The 18,727-nt window shown below is 35.1% G+C and overlaps 2 long non-coding RNA genes across 6 annotated transcripts in view; one reads left to right on the top strand and one right to left on the bottom strand.

The window, feature by feature from the left end:
• The window catches only part of LOC113603029 (uncharacterized), a 109,946-nt gene extending 94,704 nt beyond the window's left edge, over positions 1-15,242 (top strand). For all 3 annotated transcript variants that reach the window (XR_008296855.1, XR_008296856.1, XR_003424561.2), the window contains 2 exons: positions 11,793-12,113; positions 12,505-15,242. This is a non-coding gene — a long non-coding RNA (uncharacterized LOC113603029). The remainder of the gene's footprint in view (positions 1-11,792; positions 12,114-12,504) is intronic.
• LOC128314799 (uncharacterized) overlaps positions 1-18,727 on the bottom strand; it is a 388,750-nt gene that overhangs the window by 93,831 nt on the left and 276,192 nt on the right. The gene's annotated exons all lie outside the window — the stretch shown is intronic.

Here is an 18,727-nt window from a genome sequence, read left to right as displayed (position 1 = left end):
GGGTGTATGGATATTTACACTTGTTATATTCTCTTGATTTGATCCCTTTATCATTATGTATTTCCTTACTTTGTCTCTTGCTACAATCTTGATTTTAAAATCTATTTTATGATATAAATATTGCCTCAACCAGCTTTTTCCCCCCACTTCCATTTGCATGGAATAGCTTTATTACTTCCTTTCAATCTTTGTGTGTCCTTTTGTTTGAAGTTAGTCTCTCATAGGTAGCACATAGATGGGTCTTGTTTGTTTTTTTTTAATTCATTCAGTTATCCTATGTCTTTTGATTGAAGCATTTATTCCACTTACATTTAAAGTCACTATTGATAGGTATGTACCAATTGTCATTGTGTTGTTTTCTGGTCGTTTTTGTAGTTCCTCTGCTTCTTTCTTTTCTTTCTTTGTGGTTTGATGGCCTTTTTGTGATGCTTGGATTCCTCTCTACTTTGTGTATCTATTACTGATTTTGGATTTTGGATTACCATTAGATCTATATGTAACATCTTATGTATATAACAGTTCATAATAAGTTGACAATTAAATTTGAACACATTCCAAAAGCACTCAACTTTTACTACCCTCTCCACTATTGATGTCATATTTTACAACATTTTATGTAGCCCTTGAATAATTTTTGTAGGTATAATTGATTTAACCTCCATATTGGCTTTATAAGAGGTGATTCTACCACCTTTAGTATGTTTCCTTTCACCTGTGATTTTTTTTTTCCTTTCAAAATGTTCTTCTTTACATTTATGGCCTTTTTTTCTCCACTTAAAAGAATTCCCTTTAACATTTCTCGTAAGGCTGGTTTAGTGATAATGAACTCTAACTTTTGTTTGTCTAGGAGACTCTTTATCTCTCCTTCTTCTCTAAATGGTAACCTTGCTAGGGTTAACCTTGCTTGATTGTGGGGGTTTTTCCTGTCACCACTATGAATATATCATGCCACTCTCTTCTAGTCTACCAATTTTCTGCTGAAAAATCTGATGATAGTCTTACAGGGTTTCCCTTCTATGTATTTCTTTTCTTTTCTATTGTCACTTTTAATACTTTCTCTTTATTACTACATTTTCCACTTTAAATGTTACCATCCTTGGGTTCATCTTGTTAGGAGTTCTTTGTGCTTCTTGGACATCTGTTGCCTTTCCCAGATTAGGAAAGTTTTCACCTATTTTTCTCTCTGCTCCTTTTGGGATCAAAACAGTTATTTTGAAATATTTATTAACTAGAATGTAAGATTCCATGCCTTTGAGCTTTGTTATTTTAGAATTATTACTACTTTTGGTGATAACATATTTTCTTGATTGTCTCTGTTTCATGTAGACTTATATTGCTGCTTTCATATTTGAAATAACAGCCACTGCTTTGTTAATTGCCTTCAGATAGGGTCTTCTGTCTTTGGTTGTGTTATTATCTGGGGGTTTTCTCTGCCTTTGTATGAATACACCTATTACACTTTTATTGGTTCTTCTTGAGACATTCTTAAGCTTTCAAGGATATTAATTTTTTAAGCAAAATTCTTAAACATTTTTTTATTTTTTCAGAGATGGCACTTCAACTTGAACTTGTGGTTTCTCCCTTACCTGTAGGCCCTGGCCTGTTTTCTGGGCATATTCTCTGCCTACTGCAGTTTCCTCTCACTCACACAGGAGTTTATATAAGATGGCTATAGAGTTGGGGAGGTGTGGGTAGTATTCAGGGAGTACTCAGGGCATTAGGCCTACTCTATCTGCAAGCACCTCTATCACCATGTGTGGTACTCCCAAAGGCTTGTTGTGGCCTTCCTGCTAAGTCCATTCAGCAGGAACTGTGTCTTGTTATTCTTACCTGCATTTTTCCTGACCGTTTCCCTCCAGCCACTCCTAGAGGCTCCCAACTCAGTACTTTGGGTGCTTTTGGAAACCGTTTTTCCAGCTGTGTCCTACACCACTGGGGTAGCCAGGCACTTACTCACTGTTTTCCTCTTCCCTTTGCTGCCACTTAATAGTTCAGCATTTTGCAATATTATCTTTGAGGGCAGTGGAGAGGAATAGCATTGATGAAGTTCTATGTACCATCTCTACTGCATCTAAACTTGTAATTTGTGTGGGTGCTTGTGCACACACACCAATGGTATGCTGGAATCTCCCCTCAGGAAGACTGGCCTTCTGAAATTTTCTTGTCTGTGGTTATCTTCCCAACTCAGCACTCTCAGGTTTGTTTGTTCCCCACACCACCCCCCCACAAGAGGGGTTTAGAGCAAGTTTGCTGCTCTGCTGGTTCCACAGTTGATACTGAAGTCTGTCTACCTGTAACTGGATGCACAGGTGGGCAAGACTTCTCTTGAGTCCTTCAGCATATGGTGCTGGATCCTATAACTCCCACAAAAGTACCTTTATTCATAAATAAATGTCTAACTCTTTGTTGAAAATGGGGAACTGAAAGGCAGAATGTCCTATTTTTTAACTTTTTTAATTTTAATTTTTAGAGAGAACATAAGGGGGGAGAGAGAGGGAATCCCAAGTAGGATCCATGTTTGTATGAAGACCTGTGTGGGGCTTCATGACCCTAGAGCCTAAATGAGGCATCAGATGTTCAACAGACTGAGCCACCCAGGCATAAAAGACAGAATGTTTAAACCACTCTGATGCTTACATCACTCCTATAATCTTTAAATTATCAACTATATTTTACAGTATATAACCTTTCTCCTATACATATTTTTAGTTATGCTTCTAATGTCTTACTAAAATAAACAAATAATGTAATAATGTAATGTTTTTCTGGTAACTCCTTTCTAACCTTAAGTATATTACATCTTCCTGGATTTTATGGGCACAGATAGTGTACTCTGTAATCCCTAGACAATGACTTAATTTGACATATTTTCCTACATAATGATTTATTATTTGGGCTCAGCTACTTAAACACTTAGTATGCCTTTCATATATGCTGAGTATTAATTATAACAAGCTCTTCACTTTGAGTTTGTTTTAAAATTCCTACAACAAAAGGTAGTATTATTTCCATCTTATAGATAAGGAAGCTGATATTGAGATGATATATCTAAGGAAACAAGGGTAGTTTTGAACTGGGATTCAATGACAAAATATAACCTGCCCTTTCCACAACTGTGATATTTCCTTTATGCTGGCTACCTTGGTACCTTTATCATGCTTGTGTGGAGAAGGAATGAGGAGAAAAGAAAGTACCCCTAAGTTTAATAAGACATGAAACATGTCAGAGAATAATAGATAAACTCACCTCCATTACAGAAACAGAAATAGAAGCTAATAAACATGTCGCCGTTTGCTGTGTAAAGACTTGAAAAGGTAATATGATTATGCATCAACTGAAACACTGGGTCACTGGTCTAAGAGGAATCAAGGGACTAATTATGTCAACTTGCAGAGAGAAGAGTGGTGGAAAACAAAAAAACACAATGTTCTGTAATAACTAACACCAAAATTGGATCAGAAACATACACTGAAGTCCCCTCAACTAGGGGAGAGACAGGCAGACCATATAAAAGGGCAAGCTGCATAAACAGACACATTTGTAGGATTAGCACTTTAATAAAAAGGAAGGAAAGGGAGAATAATGCTAAACAAAGCTTGGTGACAAAAAGAAATAAAGTCTTTTCTGATTTTTTCAAGTCAGAAGTTGAGGTCCAAACCAAAAAGTATACTACAGGCAATGGAGCCTAGAAAGTGGAGAAAAACAGGTCTCTGGTGGGAATCTTCACTACAAGGTCTTCATTAATATTGGAAATATAGAAAAATGATTCATCACCCTGGAAGACAGGGCCTTGAACAGTTTAAAAACATCAGAGCCGCAAACAATAAAGCTGAAATTCTAGATGAGGCTTCTGCTAGGCAGACAACTGTAACTCCAAGCCAAGCCACAGCAGAACACTCCCAGGCCAAGACAATGGGACAGAAGGTTGTGAAAGTTTGATTGTCAGGGCCAAGTGGAGGTTCAAGACTCGTATTATATATACTGGACAACAGATCTTTGGCAATAAGCTGCATTCTGTACTCACCAGTGGTTAGTGCCAGAGTTGTGTTGTTTTGTTTTTGAGCTATATATAAAGAATATAGAATTCCTAAGGAATGAAGGATTAATTCCTTAATCATGGTAGGAACTAGGCTGAGTCTGTGTGTACTGGCTGAGAAGGTCTGGAGAAAAAAAAAGGCAGAAGTTGGCATTGTGCATTAAACAAAGCCTGTTCCAACCCCTAATTCTGGCATCTATCTACAAGAGTCTTCTGACTTACAAATTACTTGTCAGTCACTGATAAGCTAGCTAACTTACCAGTCTTTCTCCCATAAGCCCTTTAAAAGCAAATTTGTATTCATTCATATGTGTTCCAGTAGGTTCTTTTCCCCCTTTCATAACCATAGAAAATATATTGTTAGTATATAGATCAGTCATATACTGAAGTGTATCTAATTTAAATACTCTTAGTAAAGTCTATATGGCTTAGGGCCTATGGCTTTACAGCACTATATAAGGAATACCAATTTATAGCACTTAACTAATACTGTTCTAAAAGATTCCTGTAGGTAGTTGCATTTAACATGTATTACATTTATTGATTGATTGATTGATTGATTGATATTTAAATTCAAGTAGTTAATATACAGTGATTTCTTACATATGACACCCAGTGCTCATCCCAAAAAGTGCTCTCCTTAATGCTGATCACCCATTTAACTCATCCCTCACCCACCTCCCCTCCAGCAATCCTGTGTGTTCTCTGTATTTAAGAGTCTCTTATGGTTTTCCTCCTTCTCTGTTTTTATTTATATTTCCTTCCCTTCCCCTATGTTCATGGGTTGAGTTTCTCAAATTCCACATGAGTGAAATCACATGTATTATATTTTCTTTATCCTTTTCATACCTGATTATATTTGTTTATAAAAAGCTCTCAATTCCTGAGAACTATTTCTTAAGAACTATTTCTTAAGGGTTTTTTTTTTTGTAATAAAACATTGATGAATGGGTACCTAGATTATTAAAATTGAGTCCCACAAGTATTTAACTTGTATACGCATACTGGAGAGACAGATGGATAAGCAGCTATAACTACTGTTAAGAATCTGTCTAGGTGAAGGGAAAGAGACCTATTCACAAATAACTTCAGTGCAAGTTCATAGGGAAAAATACTATAAAACAAGTATAAAAATTTCCTGTGGGAGTCAAAAGAAAAATGTGATTGAAATTATGGGTTGGATGTTAAGAAAGAGAAGCCTTGCAAAGGGTATGAAATTTGAGTTATATCTTTAAGGATACTTACATCAATAAGGCAGAGGTGGAAAATAAAAGAAAGGGAAAAGGAAAGGTTATTTTTAACTAAGAAAGGAAAAAAAAATCCAAGACCTAAAATTGCATGTTTTATTCCAGGGACAAGGAATAGTATCCTGTCTGGAGTATAGAGGGGTAAGAACAGAGACTTTGAAGAAGTCATTGCTAAGGTTCTACAAAATGTGTTCAAGAAGCATTAAATGGTGGTAAAATAAGTTATCTGTCTAAATAAATTATGTAAGAAATATTGTTGATCCAGATGAGGGAATTTGTCTAGAAGAATGAAGGTTGGTAGGAAGAGGGTACATTTGCATGTTGTCTGGATCATACTATCAAAGAACTGGCTGGTCTTCATTTGACTCCACAGTCAAATGGAGTCAAAGGAAGACTGCATCTTATAGCTTTAGAGAATGAGTGAAGAAAAATCGAAAAACTGGGACTACAGGAAAAAGAAGTGGTATCAGGAAAGACAATAAATTTGGTGTGAGAATTATGGTACAGATCTTGATCTGAGAAACGCAGCTAGCCTCATGTCTAGACTACATTTCCCAGAGTCCCTTGTTGTATGAACCATGGATCTGAGCTCTGTGCAAGGAAATATAACTGGCATGATGTGTACCACTTCCAGGTCTGACCAAAACATCCTCCTGTGCATATTTCATGTTCTTTCTCCTTCTGCCACTAATGAAAGTTACTGTGCTGCCCCAAAAGAATAGATGATGCTTCAGTTCCTGGATATCTGAGAACCAGATATACTTACCTTGGTTGGTTATTTGATCTGTAAACCTCTAGTGTTTTTGAGATATTGGAGTCTATTTGGTTCTGTTCTCTGAAACAGTGTAATGTTTCATGAGAGATAAATAAGCAGGGTCCCAAGATAATATGGAGAAGAAGCAACTAATTCAGGAGGAGAGGGCTAAGAAAGCTTCCAAGTTTACCTTAAATTGAGATAGGGAGTTTGAAGAGAGAAAATTATTGGGAAAGTCATTCTTAAAAATAAGCATCATCTATATATGAACACAAGATTGAAGGCCAGGATTTTTGTGAATTTCTTGCCTTTTGGATTCTAGGAAGCAAAGACATCCATTAGTTGGTCTTACTGAGATGTAGTAGTTTGATTATAGATTATCTGGTTAAAAATAAAACAGAACTATGAGCAGGTTCTTTTGTCCCTAAGATCAAGTAAGTTTTATACAAGTCTTAAAGATTTGAAAGCCTTAAACAAGCTTTAATTCACCCACCATCCGCCCTAGACTAAGTGGAAAAGCAAAAAGTGGGTCCTCAGACCAAAACAAACAATAACAACAAAAACAGTGGTTTCTCACCCCTCTGGTAAGGGAATTGAAGAAATTGTCAACAGAGAAGGGGAAATAAAAGTATTTTGACAAGCTATGGTGTCAAAAGAAATTGGATTTTTCCTCATTTTGTCAGAGGTGAAAAAACACTTTCTAGTAAGTGCAAGATAACAGCACAGATCAAATTCATCTTGTTACCTGAATTACCCTTCTTTGCATTTTATATAAATTTTAAAACCAGCTTGTTAATTTCCAAAAAAAGGAAAACAGGTAGACAGTTTATTGGGATTACATTAAAGCTATATGTCAATTTATGTAGTACTGACATCTTTATAGTATTGAGTGTTTCAATCAATAAACATCATAAATCCCTATACAGATTTCCCTTGCTATCTGAAGTGCAGTGTTCCTATGAAATATTTCATTAGCTGCAATGACCTAAAGCAAAGAAGCAAGTGCCATTAATTTATATGGAACATGTTTTAAGCATTCTCAAACCCAAAAAACAACCTATCTTAGGCTTTGCTGGCACCTTAGGACACCTCTTGCTAACAGACGCACAAAAGAAATTGAGATAAAGCACAAAAGCTCACAGACACAGGTCAAAACTATAGCTGCTTGATGCGGATGCTAAGTGTAGGCAAGGGGAATATGTGTGATGGTACTATTCTCGTTTTTCACCTTTTTGTTGTAAAAGTGAAAATCCTCTTCAGATTTCTTTGGAGTAGCAAAAACTGGTACTAATATAAGTCTTTTGTAAAAGCAAAATGGTATAACACAAACTTTCAAAAATGGACAATACCTGTGTACAGGTCTTCTCTTGCTCTTATGCCACTTTTTAAAATTATTGTCATATAGAGTAGTGGTTCTTGAGCAGTTTTATGGGGTTTCAAAATTCTGATGTAGATACAAATGTTTGCTGGGTTTTATCTACTGTAAGATAATATTGTCACTACTTCATTGATAACTTTTGAAACGCCATTTCTACTTTGTTGCTGAAATAGAAACATGGTATTTTTATATACTGATCTTATATCCAGTGACTTACCCAATTCACTTATTAATTTTAATAGTTTATTCCCTTGGATTTTCTTGATTCAGTCATGTCTTCTATTAATAATGGTAGATTTGTATCTTTCTAATTCATATATGTATATATATGAATTTGAATATATATATAGAATATACATATATATGAATTAGAATATATATATTAGAATATATATATAATTTCCTTTTCATGACTTACAACACTGGTTAAGATATTTAATAGAAGTGTCACAGTCTGATACCCCCTCTTATTCCTAATCTCAAGCAGTTTTCAGTATTTCACCATTACGTGTAATGTCTGCCAAACATTCTTTTTAGAGATACCATTATCAGATTAAGGAAATTACCTTATATTCCTAGTTGATTATTTTCACTACTGAGTGAACCTTAACAAATATTATTTATAAATCTATCAACGTAATAACTTGCTTAGTAAATGTGTACATTTCCTCAAATAAGTAGTTTTTCCAGACAAAAGATGTTACACACTTTAAAAATTAGATTTAGGGGCACCTGGGTGGCTCAGTCAGTTAAACATCCAACTGCGGATCAGGTCATGATCTCACAGTTTGTTAGTTGGAGCCTTGTGTTGGGCTTTGTGCTGACAACTCAGAGACCAAAGACTGCTTAGGGTTCTGTGTCTCCCTCTCTCTCTGTCCCTCCCTGACTCACACATTCACTCTCTCTCTCTCTCTCTCTCCCTCAAAAATAAATAAGCATTTAAAACAAATTTTAATTAGATTTAAAACCCACTGAAACTCTTCACATGGCAGATTTTAATTTATGTTACAAAATTCTGTTTCTAACTGTCTACATTTATACATCCATAAAAGATAAGAGTTTTGATGATCCATATCTGTATCACATAAGACTAGAAACATTGCCCATTTTCAAAATGTTTGATCATCCAAATGTTGGCAATACATTTTCTTGGCATGTCTAAACAAATGAGCAGCATCTCATAAACTCCTAATAAATTCATGAAAATTAGGAGCACTGTTTTGGAGGGCAGTTTAATCCTATCTATCAAAATTACTGCATTTATATCTTCTGCCTTAATCATTCCACTTTTGAGAATTTAAACTTCGTCCATTTAAATATTTTCAAAATGATATGTGTATGTCATTGTAGCTGTATTTACTGTAGCAAAAATACAAAAGGAATTGCCTGGAACATGGGGGGGCTGCAGTAAAAAAGGAATGTCAAAAGTATGCCCCATGACATACAGATTCTTATTACATTAATTCTGTTTACATTCACTTGGCAAGAACAGGGAAGATGGCCAACTTTGGCCCTAATGAGAGAAGGAATCTGAACATAATTCTTTTGCAGAGAATTAAACACTGAAGAACTACAATAGGCTTTACCACAGTCTTGCTTTAAGATCAGCAAATCTTGGATTCTTCCTTCTCTTGCTTACATACTCACCTCCTCCCAAGCTAAACTATACAATCTTCCCTCTCATTTACTACTTAAGCTCAAATCCTAGGTCTAGGAGTTCTCCACCTGCAGACACCCTCTGCCAGATCATTCAGATTCAGAGCAGTGAAACAAGGAAAGCCTACCTACCATGAACACTTCTATTCAGATGGAGAAACATACACTCATTGTTCATATTTAGCAATGCCAGTTCATATTGGCCATATACAGAAATGGGCTTCTTTCCAAGTTGAAGGGAATAATCCTGGATAGGGCTCTGATTTGTCCTGAAGGTAATCCCCAGTCCATTGTTGTCTATGGTCCTTGAATCCACTCACCTCAAGGCAATTCTTTTTCCATTATCTTCAGAATATGCTCCAGCTGAAGAAAATGTGTGACACTATTACTTTTTGTGTGGTGAAAATCTTTCTCAGCCCATTTTCTGACCACAGAGAATTGTAAGCACAGTAGTCTATTTTAGTCCACACTAGTGTTCCTCTTGATAGTAAAACTCTTTCCAATAATTTATTGGCCTCTAATTTCAGTCAATATTATGTACAAACAACCACATTCAGAATTTTTCTCAAGGCATGCCTCTCTATATATATTTAATTGAAGACACCTTGAATGGCCAGGACTTTTTTAAGAAAGTCACATTCTTACTCTTTTTTCACAGAAATTGTCTTTCCAATGAAAAGCACAGACTTTCTGCCACTTAACCTGTTCAGATATTTTAGCAATTGTTATATGGTCCATATGTTTTATACCATCTTTGCCACAAGGCTGATTTCACTTTTTCTCTAACCTTTTCCTGTTAGAAATCAAAACACAACGTGCCTTGCAAACCTCAAGTCTTAACTTTCAGGACTGTCTCTCATGCTTTTCATTTCTTCTCTCAAGCTGGCAATTTCTGCCCTCGGCTTATCTCCTCATGTAATTCCTTTTCAAGGATAGTCAACAGTAGACAATTCACACTACTATGGTCTTCCAGCATTTCCACCAAACTATAAAAGTCATTACCGACTTTCCAAAGTATTGCAGGTGACAGTTTTATCATTCTTTCTCCTTCTAGCTCTAACAACACTTATCTTTCCCCTCACTTACTTGGGGAAACTGGGACTTATAAAGTAACCTGAAACCATGCAGCATGGAGATAATTTTTCCTACTCTCTTGATAGCATTTGCTCAGGTTTCTCATTCTCCTTGTATCACTGTATATGCCTCTAATAATACCACTACCCTCTTAGTACCATTATCCAATTGGCAGCAGGCTGGGAAACAAGATAGCCAATTTTGTTCACTGTAAAATGTATACAGATGGACATAGATACATGGCTCTGAGTTATTAAGCCTCCTCCATCCAATAAAGCTTTGGCTTTTTGTTCATACATTTGTGTCTGTTATTTTGTGCTGATTTTGTCAGTCAAGCTCTATCATGACTATTATACGTAGAGAGTTTTTCCCATCTTATTTCACAATTTAAGATACTTCCTAGAGATTTGATGTGGTTAGAGACTTACCCCTGGATAAGTGTTTAAACAAATTGATACATGTTTAAAAAAAATGTTTCCATGTTTGATAAAACAAAATTCTATTATTCTCTTAACGTTTCTTTTCTTTCTTCAAAAAGCCAAAAATTATATTTATTTTTACATTTTTGGTAAGCTATAAATGATTTGCCTTTTTGTATTTGTAATATGCCTGTTTTTATTTTATTATTCTGAAAAGCAAGGGCAAGTACTTAGTTGGAAAATTCTTTTAGCTCCTCTATCCTGTACATGAAAAATAAATTATTTTAGAGTGAGTCCTTGGACTCTTAGCACTAGAATAACAGAAAATTGGCTGGGGCTTTAAATACTGGCTATCATCCTCATTCTCAAGAGCTCTGCAACCCTAGCAAAGTTCTATAGATGCTACAGAAAATAATAAGTGGATATCTACTTAGCAATTGCTCTCACAATTTGGTCCATTAGTACCTAATTTTCCCCTGCTTGAATTTATCACTATATAAATGCAAATGTAAACATTTTCACAATATTCTAGGAACTCTTAGAATAGATTATGCATAAAGTAAGTTGATTTATTAATCAATATATCAACTCCCAAGTATCAAACAAAGGTAGTTATCTGCCATGTTGACTATTTAGAGTCTAATAATGCTCAGTCACGTCAATTAAAATGTAAGTATTTTGATTTCCATCAAGAATATGAACAAAAACATCTTAGGGGATTACGAAACATGGAAACTAGATAGAGCTTTCCTTAACTATGATGAATAAAAATGAGTAATATGTTTTTGAAAAAAAATTTAAGTGCATATTTATATAGTAATTTATTTCTCCATATATTTTCCAAATAATTTCTGGGAAATGAAAATTTATCATATTTACACAAGTGGTAAATTAGAAGAGGATTTTCTATGTGGAAGAGTCTAACATTTATAGAAAAGACTTGTTTTATACAGGCATTTCTTTCTTTGTTCCCACAAGAAGGTAACATTTCCTGAAGTGTGGAATTTACAATTGGAAAATAAACTCTTAAGAGCAAAGTGATTTCTTTACTTATATTTTGGGTTTAAAGGGTAAAAGCTCTATTTTAGCTCAAAAAGCTTTTCTCATATGCTTCTTGGGCATATTATTGTAATTTGAAGAGGTTCTGAAAATAGAGGCAATAAGACTGTTTGTGCTTACATGCTGTGAAATTCTCCCCATAAGATTTGTAACTGAACTTGCTCAACAGGCAGAGAGAACCGCCTTCTTTTTCAAAGACAGAGGAGGACTTGTTCAGCAAGAGGAAAAGGCAACATAGCAGTCTCTGAAGGGGTACGTTGAGTGCACCTGTGATTGCTGCTCCTATCAATTGTTCTCCTCTCATCAGAAGATGCCAAAGAAACACAACATGTGCATGTCACAGGGAGAGTAAGTTTAAAGCAGAAGCTAACCTAACTGCCTGGAAAAAACATCTTCAAAAGAGAAGATCATTTGATTTATACGTTTTGTGGTCTGAAAGTCCAAAAGGACCAGGGCTTAGCATAGCAGTATTTTCCTCAGTCTGCTGCAGGTAAGACTGAAAATAAGTTCCATTCTCCTTGAAACAAGGTTTCAGACTTACTTAAGCTTTGAGGCTAGGTTGGGGGTGAAGTGATAATAGAAACATAGGGAAATATTTTCTTCTATCATTCAAGGTTTCTATAATAATGCAAACTTTCAGCCCTTCAATAAAAGCAAAAGTTACTTTACAAGAAATATACATTTTTGAATTGTAATCAGACTTCCAAGTTAAAAGTCTTTTATGTATTTGCTAAGCACTCTGCTAACACACTGATTCAGTAACTGAAAGAAGATCAATTAGCTCCAACTGAGAATGTTTGCATACATGTATTTGTTATGGACTGAATGTTCCCTAAATTTCATTTGCTGAAATCTAATTCCTATGGTGATGCTATTTGTAGGTGACCTTAGTAGAAAAGTCAGAGAGCTACCTCCATCTCTGTCTGCCATGTGAGAACACAAGGAGAACTCAGAAGTCTACAGATAAAAAAAGAAGTCACCATGCTGACAACCTGATATCTGAGTTCCAGCCTCCACAACTTGAGAAGTACTTTCTGTTCGTAAGTCCTCCAGTCTATGGTATATGGATAGAGCAGCTAAAATTAAGATGCTTTATCCAGGAATTATTTGCATGGACTCTGCAGTGTGAAGAGCTGGCTGTGAATACATGAAGGGATAAAGGTTGCTGAAGAAGTTAGACAAATAAAATGACTAGACAGGACAATTTGAATGTGAAGTGCCTCTAGAAAGAAGTGACAAATGGCATCATAATGCAGTGCTTTGAACTACTCCAGAATATAAAATTAACCCTCAGAAAGTGTTCTGAATGTATAAAACTAACACTGGTATCAGAAGTAGTGGGTGATAGCAAACCTTACACACTTCATCAAAATAGATTCTGGAGGAGACATGGAATAAAATGCAACAATCTTCTTAACAGCTTTGAGTTATATTATTATAAAAAAGTAAAAGAATTAATTCTTTATCTTTTGACAACACCGTATGTAAAAGCACCAAGAGAAGAAACATTGTACATCCCGTTCCTGTAAGAATAGGTTGTCCATGAGATTATAAGAATGAGAAGATTTATGTTCACCCAACACCACATCTCCTGACACCCATCTCACTTCTGATGCAGCAATGTCAGGTCACATTTTGCAAGCAGATCATCCACAACTTGTTAAAATGTACTCCACTCCTGCTGGGGATCAAACATTACCCACAACAAGGCATAAGTCTTAAGGAACTTAGTGACTCCATCAACTGTAAAACATTTGTATTATAGGGATCTCAGAAGAAGAAGAGAGATAAAGTGGGCAGAAATTTTGAAAAAAACTGAAAACTTTTGTAATAGGGGGAAGGAAATAGATATCCAGCTTGGAGGCACAGAGATCCCCCACAAAAAATTCATCCCAGGGAAGTCCACACCCAAGCCCCATAGTAATTAATATGGCAAAAAGTAGAGATTAAAGAAAGCAGTTACATACAAGAGAAACCCCATAAGGCTCTCAGTGGATTTTTCAGCAGAAATTTTGCAGGCCAGGGGGAATGGCATGATATATTCAAAATGCTGAAAGGGAAAAATCTGCAGCCAAGAAAACTCTATCCAGAAAGGCTATCATTAGGAATAGAAGGACATATAAATATTGTTTCTCAAAGAAAAACTAAAAATTCATGACCACTAAACCACCCCTATAAGAAATATTAAAGGAGACTCTTTAGGTAAAATAAGACCATAAGTGAGAGTATTAAAATTAAAAAAAAAACATTAAAAATAAATATTTTGATAAAAATCAGGGGATTCACAAAATAAAAAGATGTAAAATACGACACCATGTATCTAAAGCATGGCAGAAGAGGAATAAAAATGGTTTCAAACTTAAGCAACCACCTACTTCATATAGACTGCTATATACAGAAGATTTTGTATACAAACCTAACGGTAACCACATATCAAAAACCACTAATGCATATGCAAAAAAATAAAAGGAATCTGTATCACTAAAGAAAGCCAACAAGCCATGAAAGAGAACAAGAAAGGATCAGAGAAAAAACACAAAACAAGTAAAAAATAGCAATAAATATTTATCAAGAATTACTTTGCATGAAAATGGCCTAAATGCTCCCATCAAAAGGACAGGGGGTGACAGAATGGATAAGAAAACAAGACCCACCTATCTGTTGCCTGCATGAGACTCATGTCAGACTGAAAGTGAGGGGATGGAGAAAAATTTATAATGCAAACTGATAAGAAATTTGGGGCAGTAATAGTTATATCAGACAAGATAGACTTTAAAACAAAGACTGTAACCTGAGGGAAAGAAGGACACTATATAATTATAAAGGGAACAATCTAAGGAGAAGCAATAATTGTAAATATTTATGCACCCAACATGATAGCACTCAAGTGCATGAAACAAACATAATGGCAATGATCGATAGTAATATAATAATAGTAGGGGACTTTAACACCCCACTTAACATGAATGGACAGATCATCCAAACAGAAAATCAACAAGGAAATAGTTTTGATTGGGCAAGATGGATTTAACAGACAAATACAGAACATTCCACCCTAAAACAGCAAAATAAACATTATTTTTAAGTGTACAAAGAATATATTAGGCCACAAAACAAGTCTCAACATATTTTTAAAAAGCTGAAGTCAGGGGGCACCTGGCTGGCTCAGTCGGTTGAGCATCTGACTTTGGCTCAGGTCATGATTTTGCGGTTCATGAGTACAAGCCCTGCATTGGGCTGATGGCTCAGAGCCTGGAGCCTGCTTCAGATCCTGTCTCCCTCTCTCTCTCTCTCAAAAATAAATAAACATTTAAAAAAATTAAAAATGTTGAAGTCATACCACACATCTTTTCTGAACACAATCCTATGAAACTAGGAATCAAGCACAAGAAAAAAATCTGGATAGAGCAGAAAAAATACATGAAGATTTAATAACATGCTACTGAATAATGAATTTGCCAACCAAGAAATCAAAGAAGAAATAAAGACAAATGACAAACACAATGGTCCAAATCTTTGGGATTCAGCAAAAATAGTTCTATGAAGGAAATTCAGAGCAATATAGTACTACTCAAGAAGAGGGAAAAAAAAAAAGCCAAAAACAAAACACCTAACCTTACACTTAAAGGAACTAGAAAAAGTAGAAAAAACAAAATCCTACAAAAGGAAAATAAAGATTACAGCAAAAATAAATGATATAGAAACAAAAAATAATAGAACAGATCAAGGAAACCAGGAGCTGGTTTTTTGAAAAGATCAGCAAAATGGATAAACTTCTAACAGACTCAGAGAGAGAGAAACCCAAATAAAATCACTAATTAAAGAGAATAAATACCAATACCAGAGAAATACAGTTCTAAGAGATTATGAAAAATTATATGCCAACAAATTGGCTACCTAGAATAAATTGATTAATTCCTAAAAACATATACCCTACCAAAGTTAAAGCAGAAAGAAATAGAAAATTTGAACAGACAAATTACCAGCATTGAAATTGAATCAGTAATCAAAAAGCTCCCAACAAAGAAAAACCCTGGACCAGATGGTTTCATAGTCTAATTCTACCAAACATTTAAAGAAGGGTTAATACCTATTCTCAAACTATTCCAAAAAAATAGAAGAGGAAATAAAGTTTCCAAATTCATTCTATGAGGCACATATCACCCTGATGCCAAAACCAGATAAAAACACCACAGACAAAAAAAGAGTACAGACCAGTATATCTGATGAACAAAGATGCAAAATTTCTCAACAAAATATTAGCAAACCAAATATAACAATGCATTTAAGAAAGTCATCCACTACGGTCAAGTGGAATTAATTCCCAGGATGCAAGAGTAATATTTGCAAAACAATGTGATATATCACACCAATGAGAAAAAGGATAAAAACATATGATTATTTCAATTGATGCAGAAAAAGCATTTGACAAAGTACAACATCCATTCAGATAAAAACCTTCTCCAAACCAGATCTAGAGGGAATATACCTCAACATAATAAAGATGTTATATGAAAAACCCACAGTGAACATCATACTTAATGGTGAAAAACTAAGAGCTTTTCTCCTAAGGTCAGGCACAAGACAAGGATGTTTATTCTCACCACTTTTATTCAACATAGTACTGGAAGTTCTAGCCACACAATGAGACAACAAAAAGAAATAAAAGGCATCCAAATTGGTAAAACTGTCAGTATTTGCAGATGACAGGAAACTACAGAAAACCCTAAAGACTCTACCAAAACACTACTAGAACCAATAATGAATTCAGTAAATTGCAGGATACAAAGTTAATGTACAGAAATTTGTTGCATTCTTATATAATAATGAAGCAGCAGAAGTGATATTAAGAAAATAATCCTATTCACAATTATACCAAAAATAAGTAAGACACCTAGGAATAAGCCTAACTACAGAGGTGAAAGATCTGTACTATAAAACACTGTTGGAAGATATTCAAGATGACACAAAGAGATAGATATTTCTTGCTCATGGACTAGAAGAACAAGTATTGTTACAATGTCTATGCTAGTCAAAGCCATCTACACATTCAATGCAATCCCTATCAAAATACCAACAGCATTTTTTCACAGAACTAGAACAATCCTAAAATTTATATAGAACTACAAAGACCCCAAATAAACAAAACAACCTTGATAAAGAAGAACAAAGCTGGAGACATCACAATTCCAGATTTCAAGTCATGTTACAAAGCAGTACTAATTAAAATGGTATGGTACTGGAATAAGAACACATGGAATAGAATGAAACTGGGCCACTTTCTTTCACCATATACAATAATAAGGTCAAAATGAATTGAAGGCCTAAATGTGATACCTGAAACCTAAAAAATCCTTGAAGAGAGCACAGGCAGTAGTATCTCTGTCATCAGCTATGGAAACATTTTCCTAAATCTGTCTCCGGACACAAAGGAAATGAAGGAAAAAATTATTGGGACACCAAAATAAAAAGTTTCTTCCACATTTAAGGAGATAATCAACAAAACTAAAAGGCAACCCATGGAATGGGAAAAAAATACTGGCAAATGACATAACTGATAAAGGGTTAATATCTAAAATATATGAAGAGCATATACAACTTAACACGCAAAAACTAAGTACTCCAATTAATAAATGGGCAGAACACATTAACAGATATTTCTCTACACACACAGAGTGGAATATTACTCAGCCACAAAAAATAATGAAATCTTGCCATTTGCCATAACACGGATGGAGAATATTATGCTAAGTGAAATAAGTCAGTCAGAGACAGGCAAATACCATATGATTTCACTCATGTGTGGCATTTAAGAAACCAAGCAAATGAGCAAAGAAAAAAACAAAAACCACAAACCAAGAAACAGACTCTTGATTATAGAGAACAGTTTATTACCAGAGGGTGGGTGGATGGGGATTAAAGAGTATACTTTTCATGATCAAAAAAATGCTAATACAGACATAATGTTCTGTAACACAACAAAAAAAATGGTAAGCCACTTTAATGTTAGAAATCTAAACATATTTCATTTGGGAGCTAAAAGGGGAAAATAAAAATATAACAGAATAGATATAGAGCAATGGCTTCCAATGAACTCTATTAATCTATCCCCTTGGCAGTCAAAGTTTGGTTGAAAACCAGTAGCATTGGATCACCAAAAAGCTTGTTAGAAATGCACAATCTTGTGTGCCTCGTTAGGTATAGAGATTCTACAATTTAACAAAATTCCCAAAGTGAAAAGCAAGCTTGATTTAATAATTTACATATAAATGTTAGCCTTTTCTCCATCCTTACCTAAGTTTTTTTCCTTCCCTCCTGTTTTTGGAACTCTTCATCTTTTTCACTTTGTGTGGTGGGTATTTTTTCTTCTTTTCATCGTATCTTGACATGTTTTGTTTTGTTTTCAATAATTTTTTGGCAATGCTTTCCTAAATGTATTCATGATGTTCCTTCTGTCAAGAATGGTCTCCTGCCCAAAATGTTAGTATTGTAACTGGATAAAAATGTTATCTCATTGAAGACTGGGATAATTCACTTTTGCGACTCTCATCACAGTTTCCACAACATATCTTACATTAGCTGTATTTCTCTTAGACTTTAAATGAAATCAATAAAGGTCAACATGCTTTCACCAAGTCCTACCCAAATCTAGGCTGACACATAGCGTATAAAAAGTTTCAAAGGAGGCCTACCAAGCTCACCTTATTCCTGAATAAACTGCCCTTCCCCAATTGGGACACCAGGTGAAGTTTTTAAAAGAAGCCTATAGATATTCATGGTCTGTTTAAGTAGCACTTCCTACCAATCCCCAACCCCATGACCTCAGTAACTGCCTGAGAGAAATCCCAAGGGGATGCTGTAAGGTTTTCCTTCTTCTGAAAGACCAATAGAACTCATCTCATGTTATCGTACATTGCTGTACACCTTAGTCACTGCCAAAAATCCAAACCAGAAAGACCATCAAATCCACGGGCAAATGTTAGATTACCTCCACACAACTCATCATTAACACCATTTCCCCTCTGGCTATGATTTCCCAACCACTATTCCCTTTGTAATTTGTGTCCTCATATCTGTAAAATCTAGTCACCTTCCACCTCTTTT

Source organism: Acinonyx jubatus, chromosome A2 (assembly GCF_027475565.1).
Source record: "Acinonyx jubatus isolate Ajub_Pintada_27869175 chromosome A2, VMU_Ajub_asm_v1.0, whole genome shotgun sequence".
Taxonomy (NCBI): domain Eukaryota; kingdom Metazoa; phylum Chordata; class Mammalia; order Carnivora; family Felidae; genus Acinonyx; species Acinonyx jubatus.
The sequence above is the reverse complement of the archived record's forward strand: the minus strand, read 5'-3'. Positions and strand labels throughout refer to the sequence as shown.